The sequence below is a fragment of the Schistocerca piceifrons genome, chromosome 6, assembly GCF_021461385.2.
Source record: "Schistocerca piceifrons isolate TAMUIC-IGC-003096 chromosome 6, iqSchPice1.1, whole genome shotgun sequence".
Lineage (NCBI taxonomy): Eukaryota > Metazoa > Arthropoda > Insecta > Orthoptera > Acrididae > Schistocerca > Schistocerca piceifrons.
In genome coordinates this window covers 312,937,251-312,948,157 of record NC_060143.1, presented here as the reverse complement: position 1 = coordinate 312,948,157, position 10,907 = coordinate 312,937,251, and the positions used below count along the sequence as shown (strand labels likewise).

At 41.9% G+C, this 10,907-nt stretch overlaps 1 non-coding gene across 1 annotated transcript; it reads left to right on the top strand.

Annotated features, from left to right (window-relative positions):
• Window positions 1-9,486: 9,486 nt before the first annotated feature.
• On the top strand, window positions 9,487-9,561 carry Trnas-cga. Its single transcript has one exon. It is a non-coding gene; the product is annotated as a tRNA-Ser (tRNA).
• Window positions 9,562-10,907: the final 1,346 nt, after the last annotated feature.

Sequence of the window (10,907 nt, the reverse complement as noted above, 5' to 3'; positions counted from 1 at the left end):
TGAATTAACTGATGTTCAAAGTAGTAATTTGGTAATTGTGCATAGGGAAATGGAGCGGGGTGCAAACAATGGTGTAGACAGTGAAACAGGTAGTGAACAGGGAAGCATTATCGATCGATCGGTCGGCAACAGCTCGCCTCTGGAATCCGAAATGACAGGACACAATTTCGCAAATACTGTAGATTCAGGTTTTGGGTTATCACCGTTTTCTCAAATAAGTCAAGACGCATTTTCTGCTTGTCAAAATGTGAATGTTGCCGGTGCAAATGCACTGCCGAAAAGCGTAGAGAAACAGATTCCAGACACTAATACATTATTATTGCAATTAATGCAACAAATGGAACAAAATCAGAGACAAATGGGACAAAATCTTAAAAAGTTAGACACAGTGGAACAAAATCTCAAAAAGTTAGACACAGTGGAACAAAATCTCAAAAAGTTAGACACAGTGGAACAAAATCTCAAAAAGTTAGACACAATGGAACAAAATCTTCAAAAGTTAGACACTACACTTGAACAAACACGTGAAGATTTAACCACTGAGTTACATAACATCGAATCGAAATGTCAAAAAGTCTGTAATGACGTAAAAACACAAATTTGTGAGCATTTCCAACCTATTTTTTCGCGTCATGAAAATGCATTACAGAATCACGAAGCAGCCATAAAAGAACTGCAAACTATTGTTCATGAAAATCATGAGACCTTGCAAGCTAAAATTGACTCAGTTGCATCTACCGATTCGGTTACGCAACTTGCAAGAACTCAGGAAAACTTAAAGGACACAGTAGATACCCTGAAAATTGGTTCAGAAAGACACATGGAGGAAATAAGTACACTATCGGAGAAAGTAGCCGAACTTTCGGATCAGGTCACTAACTTATCTACAAAGGTAGATGATGATCTGAATGACACAAGACCCGTAGCCTTCACTGACACAGAAGAGTATGAACAAATAAGAAAATTCAATCAAAATCAAAATCAAATCAATACACAGTACAAAAGAGAAATCCGGGAAGTACAAGATCAGTTGACGCAGGTAATACAAGAATTACGTATTTCAGAGGACACTCGCGCTCCAATACGGGAAGAGGGACATAGAAATACGGAACAACCACAAAATAATAACACAGGACACTTCGGAAATTATGAAAGAAATTGGCAAGGCGCATTGGATTTTGAGATGGAACCGCCGAAACGAAGTAACAATGACCGACATGCGACTCGCCGACATGACGATTTTGACTATAAGCTGTTCATTACTACACGTAAATTCAAAACATTTAAGAATTCTGGCAACGACATTCATCCACAAGCATGGCTCCATCAATTCTCTCATTGTTTTCCTCCCAACTGGTCGTTAGAACACAGATTAGAATTTATGTGTGGCTACTTAGAGAATGAACCAGCTGTAAGAATGCGATCGGTCATTCACGATTGCCACAGTGAAGGAGAATTTTACCATGCCTTCCTCTCAGCATATTGGTCTCAAGCCACACAAGACCGAATAAAACATGGTATCATAATGATGAAACATTTCGAACAATCTGAATTCTCCAGTCTTGTGAAATATTTTGAAGACATGTTGCACAAGAATCAGTACCTGTCAAACCCATACAGCCCCTCAGAACTCATCCGCATTTGCTTAATCAAATTACCTGAACATTTACGGCATATTATTTTAGCAGGACGTTGCAAAGACGACATTGAAGCTTTTCAGGGACTGTTACAAGAACTAGAAATTGACACTGATAATCGCGGAACGCGAAAACAAGGACACAACAATTACAGGTCACATCCGTCACAATTCCGTGACGACAGAAACAATAACCGGACACGACTGGTCTATTCTTACAACGCAAATCGTGACCAAAATAGACACCACCCGTACGACAACCGTTGGCAGAGTAGTAATAATTACAGGGAAAGATCACCTCTCCGCGGTAGTGACTATCACAGAGACAATCAGAGAAACAGACAATATGGGAACGAAAATAATTATTATTACGGGAGACAGAATAACTTTAGACGCAACGGTTCAGCGCGCAGTTACGATTCAGGGAGAAATTCTCCACCACTTAACCGACAAGAAAGAAACTACAGGAACTACCGACATGACGACAGACGATGTGATCGTAACGACAGACCTGAATTGCATCAGAACTGGCGGGATTCAAACAGAGCAGGGCCTTCTCGTCACGGTGAATTTGTAGAAGTTAGGTCTCCTAATCCCAATAACGGCGCGCGCCAACAAAGAGACAGACAATGACTCGCACAGCAGGCAGCCGCGTGCGCCCGCTGGCTCCGAGAAAAATAACATAAGACGCTAGCCTGGAGAAAAATTTTAGCATTCTTTACCGATGTATACAACACGATAATTGCTTTGAAGTTGAAACTCTGTGCACTAGGAAGAGTAAAGGTTTACACCACATTTCACATGTAAAACCGTTTATTGAAAGATAATCTGCTTTTTAACTTTGTCTTTGACATATAACTTTTCCCTTTACATTACTAGTATGCTCTGTTAGACTTAAGAAACTGTTAACATGCAACAATGTTTGAAGTTAAATATCCAGTGAAGAACCAAGAGAACTTATTGAAACAGAAATGACGAATGCATTGTTATAGTGAACAGACGACACAGTGTTGTATTTGTACACTCTTGCTTGTTAGTTGCACGATTACGTAACGACTATCAGGCTTACATACTTAGGACACATACTGGTACTGCTAATGAGATTTTAATGCAACATTTTGGTTTACTTGAAAATACATTCTGGGTTTAATGTACTTTCTGTGAGATACCAGACGACACAGTGGTTAGTTTAAGTGACAACTACACGGTTTTATCACGACGCTTCTAATGAGTGACAATTTACAATGTTGCTTTTGTAGTGTTTCTGTTTTATTTCTGCACAGTTTTTCTGTTTTATTCTGCAAAGTAAAACATGTTTTAGTAGTAACTTTTGTGGTATAGCTACAATGAGATTGCCTTTTCCGTAGCACAACAATACGTTACAGCACAGTACTTTCTTCATCACGCCAATAAGCATAATAACTAAGACATTTATACGCAAAGCATTTCACTTTTGTGTATTATGAGGTAAGTACATTGACTTCTGCAGAACTTAGCTTTCGGAGGACGATAACTACGACACTTCTACACAGATTATGTTGCAACAAGACGCACATTTAGCGCTACAGTACACGTATTTGAGTGATTAATTTTGTACTTAAAACATTTATTTTTAAAGATTTTTTGAATTACAAAGAAAGTTTTCCGTGATACATTTCATTCCATTGCTGTAATCTGTAACACCTGAGGGTATAATTACATTAATCCTCAGGGGGGTATATGCCTACTTTGTGTACCATGTGTGTGGCAACCACAAGGAACCCTAGCTAATATGGTATTTGCTGATACAACTTTACACATCGGTACCATATTTCTCTAACACACAAATTACACAGCTATCTGATCATTTAACTGAGAGATAAACATTTTTTTATTACATCAGTGACAGATGTTTACGCAATTACACAGTTGGATAACTTCACACTTATGAAATTGTATTTTGTCTGTACTGTGTGAACTGTTCATATTTTTTCGGACCCATTGTGATACTATGAGAGCTTTGAATGATGTATTTGGTAAGGGATCATGATTTTTAAAGTACGTTTGAGGCAGATGACACTTTTGACATGAGCAGAGAATTTTTTTAGGTTTTGACATTATTGCAGAAAGCTACGACGTTTTTGAGATTTGACTGAGGTGTTATGATGTTATTTTTTACGACGACGATGTGTATTATGCTGCTGAGGTATGTTTATGATCAATAAGATGATGCTACCGTATATGAGGAATAAGAAGTATGTTGGAAACCAAGAATCGTACTTTAAGAGTTATGAAATGTGCGTAAATGCGTGACTGTATCACAATGCTGACGAATATTTTATTTGGACACTTATATTTATAGGATTTTGCTTCTACAGATTTGCAACGCTAATTCTTGACCTGTGAAATATTTTTATGTGAGACTGTCACTGTAGCGGAAACTGGTGTCGTAAATATTTCCGTAAGAAAGTTAAGTGACCACCTGCACGTAATGCGTTGTGGGCACGCAGCTGTGTCAAACACCTGGAGAACAAGCCATTAGGGTGTGCCTTTCCGGAAGCACAGGTAGAAAGAAAAAAGGCAGGCCTTTATCCTCGCCATTGACATTCCTTTAGAGAAAATATTGCAAATGCGACACCCTCATTACTTCCATTAACCTTGCTATTGACATTCCTTTGTAGAAAGCATCGCAAATAAGACACGCTCATTACTTGGAAACATATGATTATATTGTGGAGCGACTACTTTCTGCTACTTACTGAAATGCTTATGAATTGATGGGAAATATTCGTACATCTGTACACCTGATTATGACAAGTGTCTTTCTACGAGAGTTGAGAGCTACTGACACCAAATGCCACATAGCTATTGAATGATATTTTTATGCTTTGGTTTGCATAATTGCTTATTTCATTTGACATCTGGTTTCCAGCTGTGCTGCAGCATTGCTTTTATAAAATAAAATGCATTTGCTAATGTGAACACTTTCTGTCAACAGATCTAGTAAATAATTATTTTATGACCCAAATTCTTCGATAAAGGAGCTCTTGGAAAGGAAAGAACAATAAGAAGGTACTAGTAACAGTACCTGGACACATAATTTTCTTTTCAAGTACTTGGTAACTTTTTGGTAGAATAACTTCTTGTGGTGCACCACTTTAATTACTTAGACATTAAGATGTGATTATACATTTCCCTTATCTGCATTGTTTAGTGTACTATTTTTTCTGCTTGAGCTATGTCATGTTTAGATATAAGCTGCTGTTTGCCAGGCATAATGTTACTGAATTTGACTTTGTGTTACTCTGCTAAGCCAGTTTTACTACTCATTTATTTTTGTTGTTGCTGCACATTGGCTCATATTAGTTGTAATGTTGAATTGCTTGGTAATTTAGATTTACTGTAGCTTGCTTTGCGATTTTCCATTTTTTTTTTCATTGCTGTTTATATTAATTGTTTTGTGCTGCGGCATTGCTTCGTCCCTTAGTTTAATATCTGAGCTCAGTAGATTTAAGTTAGCTTAAGAGGGGGTAGACTATATAAGAAACTAACTATGGAGAATAGGGAAAGAATGCTTTGAAAGTTATATGAAAACGATTTGGGCCTAAATGAGTATTGTACAATGAGCCATATTTATTTTGAAAGAAATATGGTTAGAATACAGAAAAGAGGTACAGATAGGACTTTTTGGGAATAATGATGAACAAAGGGAGATCTCCAAGAACAAAAAAGGTTTTGTTCGCAAAATACTGCAGTACCAAAAGTTACACTGAAAACGAACCCTGTCCTTTCCATTGTGTTATCCCACTATATGTTTGTGTACCCTTGTGTATTTGTTTTCTTCCTGTCTCTGTGTAGTTTCATAGAATTTTTTCTTCTTTTAATATTAAGCTACATTCACTATGATGAGGAATACTGTTATCCTCAAATACACTCCTGGAAATGGAAAAAAGAACACATTGACACCGGTGTGCCAGACCCACCATACTTGCTCCGGACACTGCGAGAGGGCTGTACAAGCAATGATCACACGCACGGCACAGCGGACACACCAGGAACCGCGGTGTTGGCCGTCGAATGGCGCTAGCTGCGCAGCATTTGTGCACCGCCGCCGTCAGTGTCAGCCAGTTTGCCGTGGCATACGGAGCTCCATCGCAGTCGTTAACACTGGTAGCATGCCGCGACAGCGTGGACGTGAACCGTATGTGCAGTTGACGGACTTTGAGCGAGGGCGTATAGTGGGTATGCGGGAGGCCGGGTGGACGTACCACCGAATTGCTCAACACGTGGGGCGTGAGGTCTCCACAGTACATCGATGTTGTCGCCAGTGGTCGGCGGAAGGTGCACGTGCCCGTCGACCTGGGACCGGACCGCAGCGACGCACGGATGCACGCCAAGACCGTAGGATCCTACGCACTGCCACTTCCCAGCAAATTAGGGACACTGTTGCTCCTGGGGTATTGGCGAGGACCATTCGCAACCGTCTCCATGAAGCTGGGTTACGGTCCCGCACACCGTTAGGCCGTCTTCCGCTCACGCCCCAACATCGTGCAGCCCGCCTCCAGTGGTGTCGCGACAGGCGTGAATGGAGGGACGAATGGAGACGTGTCGTCTTCAGCGATGAGAGTCACTTCTGCCTTGGTGCCAATGATGGTCGTATGCGTGTTTGGCGCCGTGCAGGTGAGCACCACAATCAGGACTGCATACGACCGAGGCACACAGGGCCAACACCCGGCATCATGGTGTGGGGAGCGATCTCCTACACTGGCCTTACACCACTGGTGATCGTCGAGGGGACACTGAATAGTGCACGGTACATCCAAACCGTCATCGAACCCATCGTTCTACTATTCCTAGACCGGCAAGGGAACTTGCTGTTCCAACAGGACAATGCACATCCGCATGTATCCCGTGCCACCCAACGTGCTCTAGAAGGTGTAAGTCAACTACCCTGGCCAGCAAGATCTCCGGATCTGTCCCCCATTGGGCATGTTTGGGACTGGATGAAGCGTCGTCTCACGCAGTCTGCACGTCCAGCACGAACGCTGGTCCAACTGAGGCGCCAGGTGGAAATGGCATGGCAAGCCGTTCCACAGGGCTACATCCAGCATCTCTACGATCGTTTCCATGGGAGAATAGCAGCCTGCATTGCTGCGAAAGGTGAATATACACTGTACTAGTGCCGACATTGTGCATGCTCTGTTGCCTGTGTCTATGTGCCTGTGGTTCTGTCAGTGTGATCATGTGATGTATCTGACCCCAGGAATGTGTCAATAAAGTTTCCCCTTCCTGGGACAATGAATTCACGGTGTTCTTATTTCAATTTCCAGGAGAGTATAATTGGCATTAATAATATGTTATTTACTTTGTAAAGATGTTAGACATTATTAATTCCGTTCTGTTTAATGCTCATGTGTGAAGCTGATGTTTCGAAAATTATTCCGATCTTTTATGTATGTACTCATGTCATAATTCCTGTAACATTGATGTATATGTTTATTTCTATTCTTTTGTAAAGCCCCTATTAACTACAAATGTTATCTGTATTATTATGTTTCAATGATGTTTTCTGTATCTTTGTAATTGTATTCTCATGTTATAAAATTGTACTTGACACCAGTTCATCAAATTAAGTAACTTGTGAGTTACATTTCACTGCACACGTTTCTGTTGGTCATAGTATCTGGACAATATGTGAGAAGTAGGGACTGTTCGTGTTTGCACGTGTGATAATAATTCAGCAAGGGACTGGATAACAGCATTGCTGGTTCTAAGCACAATTCCAAAAACTTTGTGAGTGCACAAGTGGTGGTTTATGGACTTGCTATATTATCCACAAGACTCTTCAATGGTGATTGTGCACCTGCACAGTCACAACAGATGGCTGCTGGCTATCTCTACAAGGACTACAGTGGGTCTGCATCTTTGATGACTCACCAGTACCATTATTTCCACAAGGACTACAGTGGGTCTACACCTTTGCTGACTCACCAATACCATTATTTCTACAAGGACTGCAGTGGGTCTGCACCTCTAGTGGCCCACCAATACCGTAATCTAGGACAACAGTGGGTCTGCTCTGTGATGACCTACCTACCAATACTCCTCAAAATTTCGACTGACTCTGCTGTGGGTTTGCTCTGTTGTGGACCATTACCTGTATGCATGTCAGGAGTCAGCACTGTCTTTCCGTTGGAAGGACAACACTACTTCTTCAAGACAGCATGGAAATCCACTACTTCTGTGTGCATTTTCTTTTACTGCTCAGACTTTGAGAAAAACACTGCAATTTTACTGTGACGAATGATGAGGACTGTCTTTATGGACTGTGAGAAAAGGTTAGCTTTTGACCAACATTGTATCAATAAGTGTGTGCATTTTATATCTTTGTTACTGTAATTGTGAAAAATTTTTGTCAAATCTGTATTGGCCAGTGCCCAACACCATTTGTAAAATTTTTTTGTGGGGAGCATGGGGGCTATGTAAGTAGGCTGTTTATGTTTTCTTTATGTAAGTAGGCTGTTTAGGTTCTTATATTGGTAACGCCGCCGCCACGTTGCGCTCTCTGTATGAAAATGAAATCACTGGCTGTGCTGTGTGCAGTCTGTGGCTAGTTTGCATTGTTGTCTGCCATTGTAGAGGGGCAGCTGGATGTGAACAGCGCGTAGCGTTGCGCAGTTGGAGGTGAGCCGCCAGCTGTGGTGGATGTGGGGAGAGATGGCGGAGTTTTGAAATTTGTCATGAACTGCTATATTTATATATGATGATATCAAGGTAAATACATTGTTTGTTCTCTATTAATATCTTTGATTTGCTAACTATCCCTATCAGTAGTTAGTGCCTTCCATAGTTTGAATCTTTTATTTAGCTGGCAGTAGTGGCGGCTCGCTGTATTGCAGTAGCTTGAGCAGCGAAGATTTTTGTGAGGTAAGTGATTTGTGAAAGGTATAGTTTAATGTTAGTCAGGGCCATTCTTTTGTAGGGAATTTTAAAAGTCAGATTGCGTTGCGTTAACAAAATATTGTGTGTCAGGTTAAGCACAGTCGTGTATAATTTGTTAAAAAGGGGACGTTTCAACACATACGAAAACCTGGCTATTTCAACGCTGGACGTCACGGCTCTGATATCCATCGTAGAGCCGTCAGGAGAACGGGTGAGAGATGGTGAAAGGTGGGGGGAGTGTGATGACCTTCCAATCGTATGGCACGTCCACGGCTGCGTTGGGCAGAATTCTGGTGCCAGTGTGACATAATTAACCCACTTTAAACTTCAAAAAAATCAAATGGCTCTGAGCACTATGGGACTTAACTTCTGAGGTCATCAGTCCCCTAGGACTTAGAACTGCTTAAACCTAACTAACCTAAGGACATCACACACATCGATGCCCGAGGCAGGATTCGAAACTGCGACTGTAGCGGTCACGCGGTTCCAGAATGTAGCGCCTAGAACCGCTCGGCCACCCCGGCCGGCCTTTAAACTTCACAGAAGCTTCTGAGCTATGGCCTTTTTTCGCATGTGTCGACGCCTTTCTGTCTGAGGCGTCGCCGAGCTCTAAAGTGATGTCGCAGAGTGTCTTGCTTTTGTACCGTACGGGGGAAAGTTGAAGACATCTTTGTGCCAAGTTTCAAACCTCTGCGTCATCGTCGGGAAAAATGATGGAATTGCAACGAAGTGACTATCTAATTCTTTTGCGCAGTTAGTCCTTGCAGACAAATCTTGTATAAGTTTCTGTTAGGCTAACGTATCTTTCCAACATGATGCTCTTGTGGTAAACGATTTTCGGGTAGTTCGCAGGAGAGCTTCTGTAAGGTTTGGAAGGTAGGAGACGAGGTACTGGCAGAAGTAAAGTTGTGAGGACGGGGCGTGAGTCGTGCTTGGGTAGCTCAGTTGGTAGAGCACTTGCCCACGAAAGGCAAAGGTCCCGAGTTCGAGTCTCGGCCCGGCACACAGTTTGAATCTGCCAGGGAGTTTGATTTTCGGGTACGTCTAGCAAAAATGCAAGATGGTCTGTGCCTCCGTGCTGAAACGTGAGAGCAGAGAAATTATAAGGTCACATTTTTCGTATCACTGTGTGCCGCGTCACTTGACGATTGCCGTGCTTTACTTGAAGTGCCGAGTATTAGCCGATGTAAGTCACACTCGAATACCCTGACATTAAATGAAGCTCTGACAGAGATAAGCAGAGGGAGCGTTGACGTCAATGGAAAACTGCAGTCTCATGCTTATTCTAAGCAGGTTAAGAGTAAACGATGGATGCTTTTCGCGGTCAACGGGATGCTGAAACAGCCTTCGTATAAACATGGCCGTGTAACTCTTGATGCGAGAAGCTGTAACATGTCCTATATTTACCTTGTTAAATATTTAAAAAGAGACAAAGGAACGATATTTCACCAAGCAACACATCCTTTTAATAAATATTCCTCATAGCACTTTATGTCTGAAAGCAGTGCCCAGTGAACTGCATCCATCCGGGAAAACACATTTCTGAATAAAATGTGGGCGGTGAGGTATTGCACCGAGTAGATACCACGCACGCGGTATTTCCGGTCAAAGGAAGAGTTTTATCTGCATGAAATATACAGGGGATAATACTCTTGAGTTATTCGCGTGATGGAATATTCAGTGCGGATTATTTGCATATCGCTTAGCGCTGATGTGTTCAGTGTGAGGATGAAAGCCGAGATCCTATCGCGAATCTGAGTGACCTAGATACTAACTACACAACATTTTTCTAAACGCAGAACTACATTCAGTTTTAGTGCGAGAATTTCCGTAATCGAGGGATCATTCGTTCAGTAACGTGTAAGAAGATTGTGTTACTTACAGTAACGTGCAGTCTTCCTCAGGCTCTGCTTAGTTATTGTAATTTTAGTTAAATGAAGACCAGATGAGTATACCTGACCTTGTAATTCTTGATCGTATGCCTCATTAAGAAATGATGAGCTTCTGGTTGATACTAAATTTCACTGAGTGGTCAGCTTTCTCTCTAGAAGTGAATTGCACTAATGTTAGGCATTGGTTACAAACTGCTGCAACTGCCCAGGTAGCTGCTCGTGTTAAAGCTCTGTTCCTGGGAAGGGGAGGTAAGCTGGCCCCCGCCCAGCAGACTGACCAGCCTGGGTGTGGGTTTTAGGCGGTTTCCCACATCCTAATAAGTGAATGCTGGGCTGGTACCTAACTCTTGCCTCAGTAACACGCTTCTCAAACATTTAGAAAAAATTCGCTCACTTTCACATGAATAAGGCTACACGCACACTGTTGGGGTACACATAATCCGTCAAGGAGGGTGTGG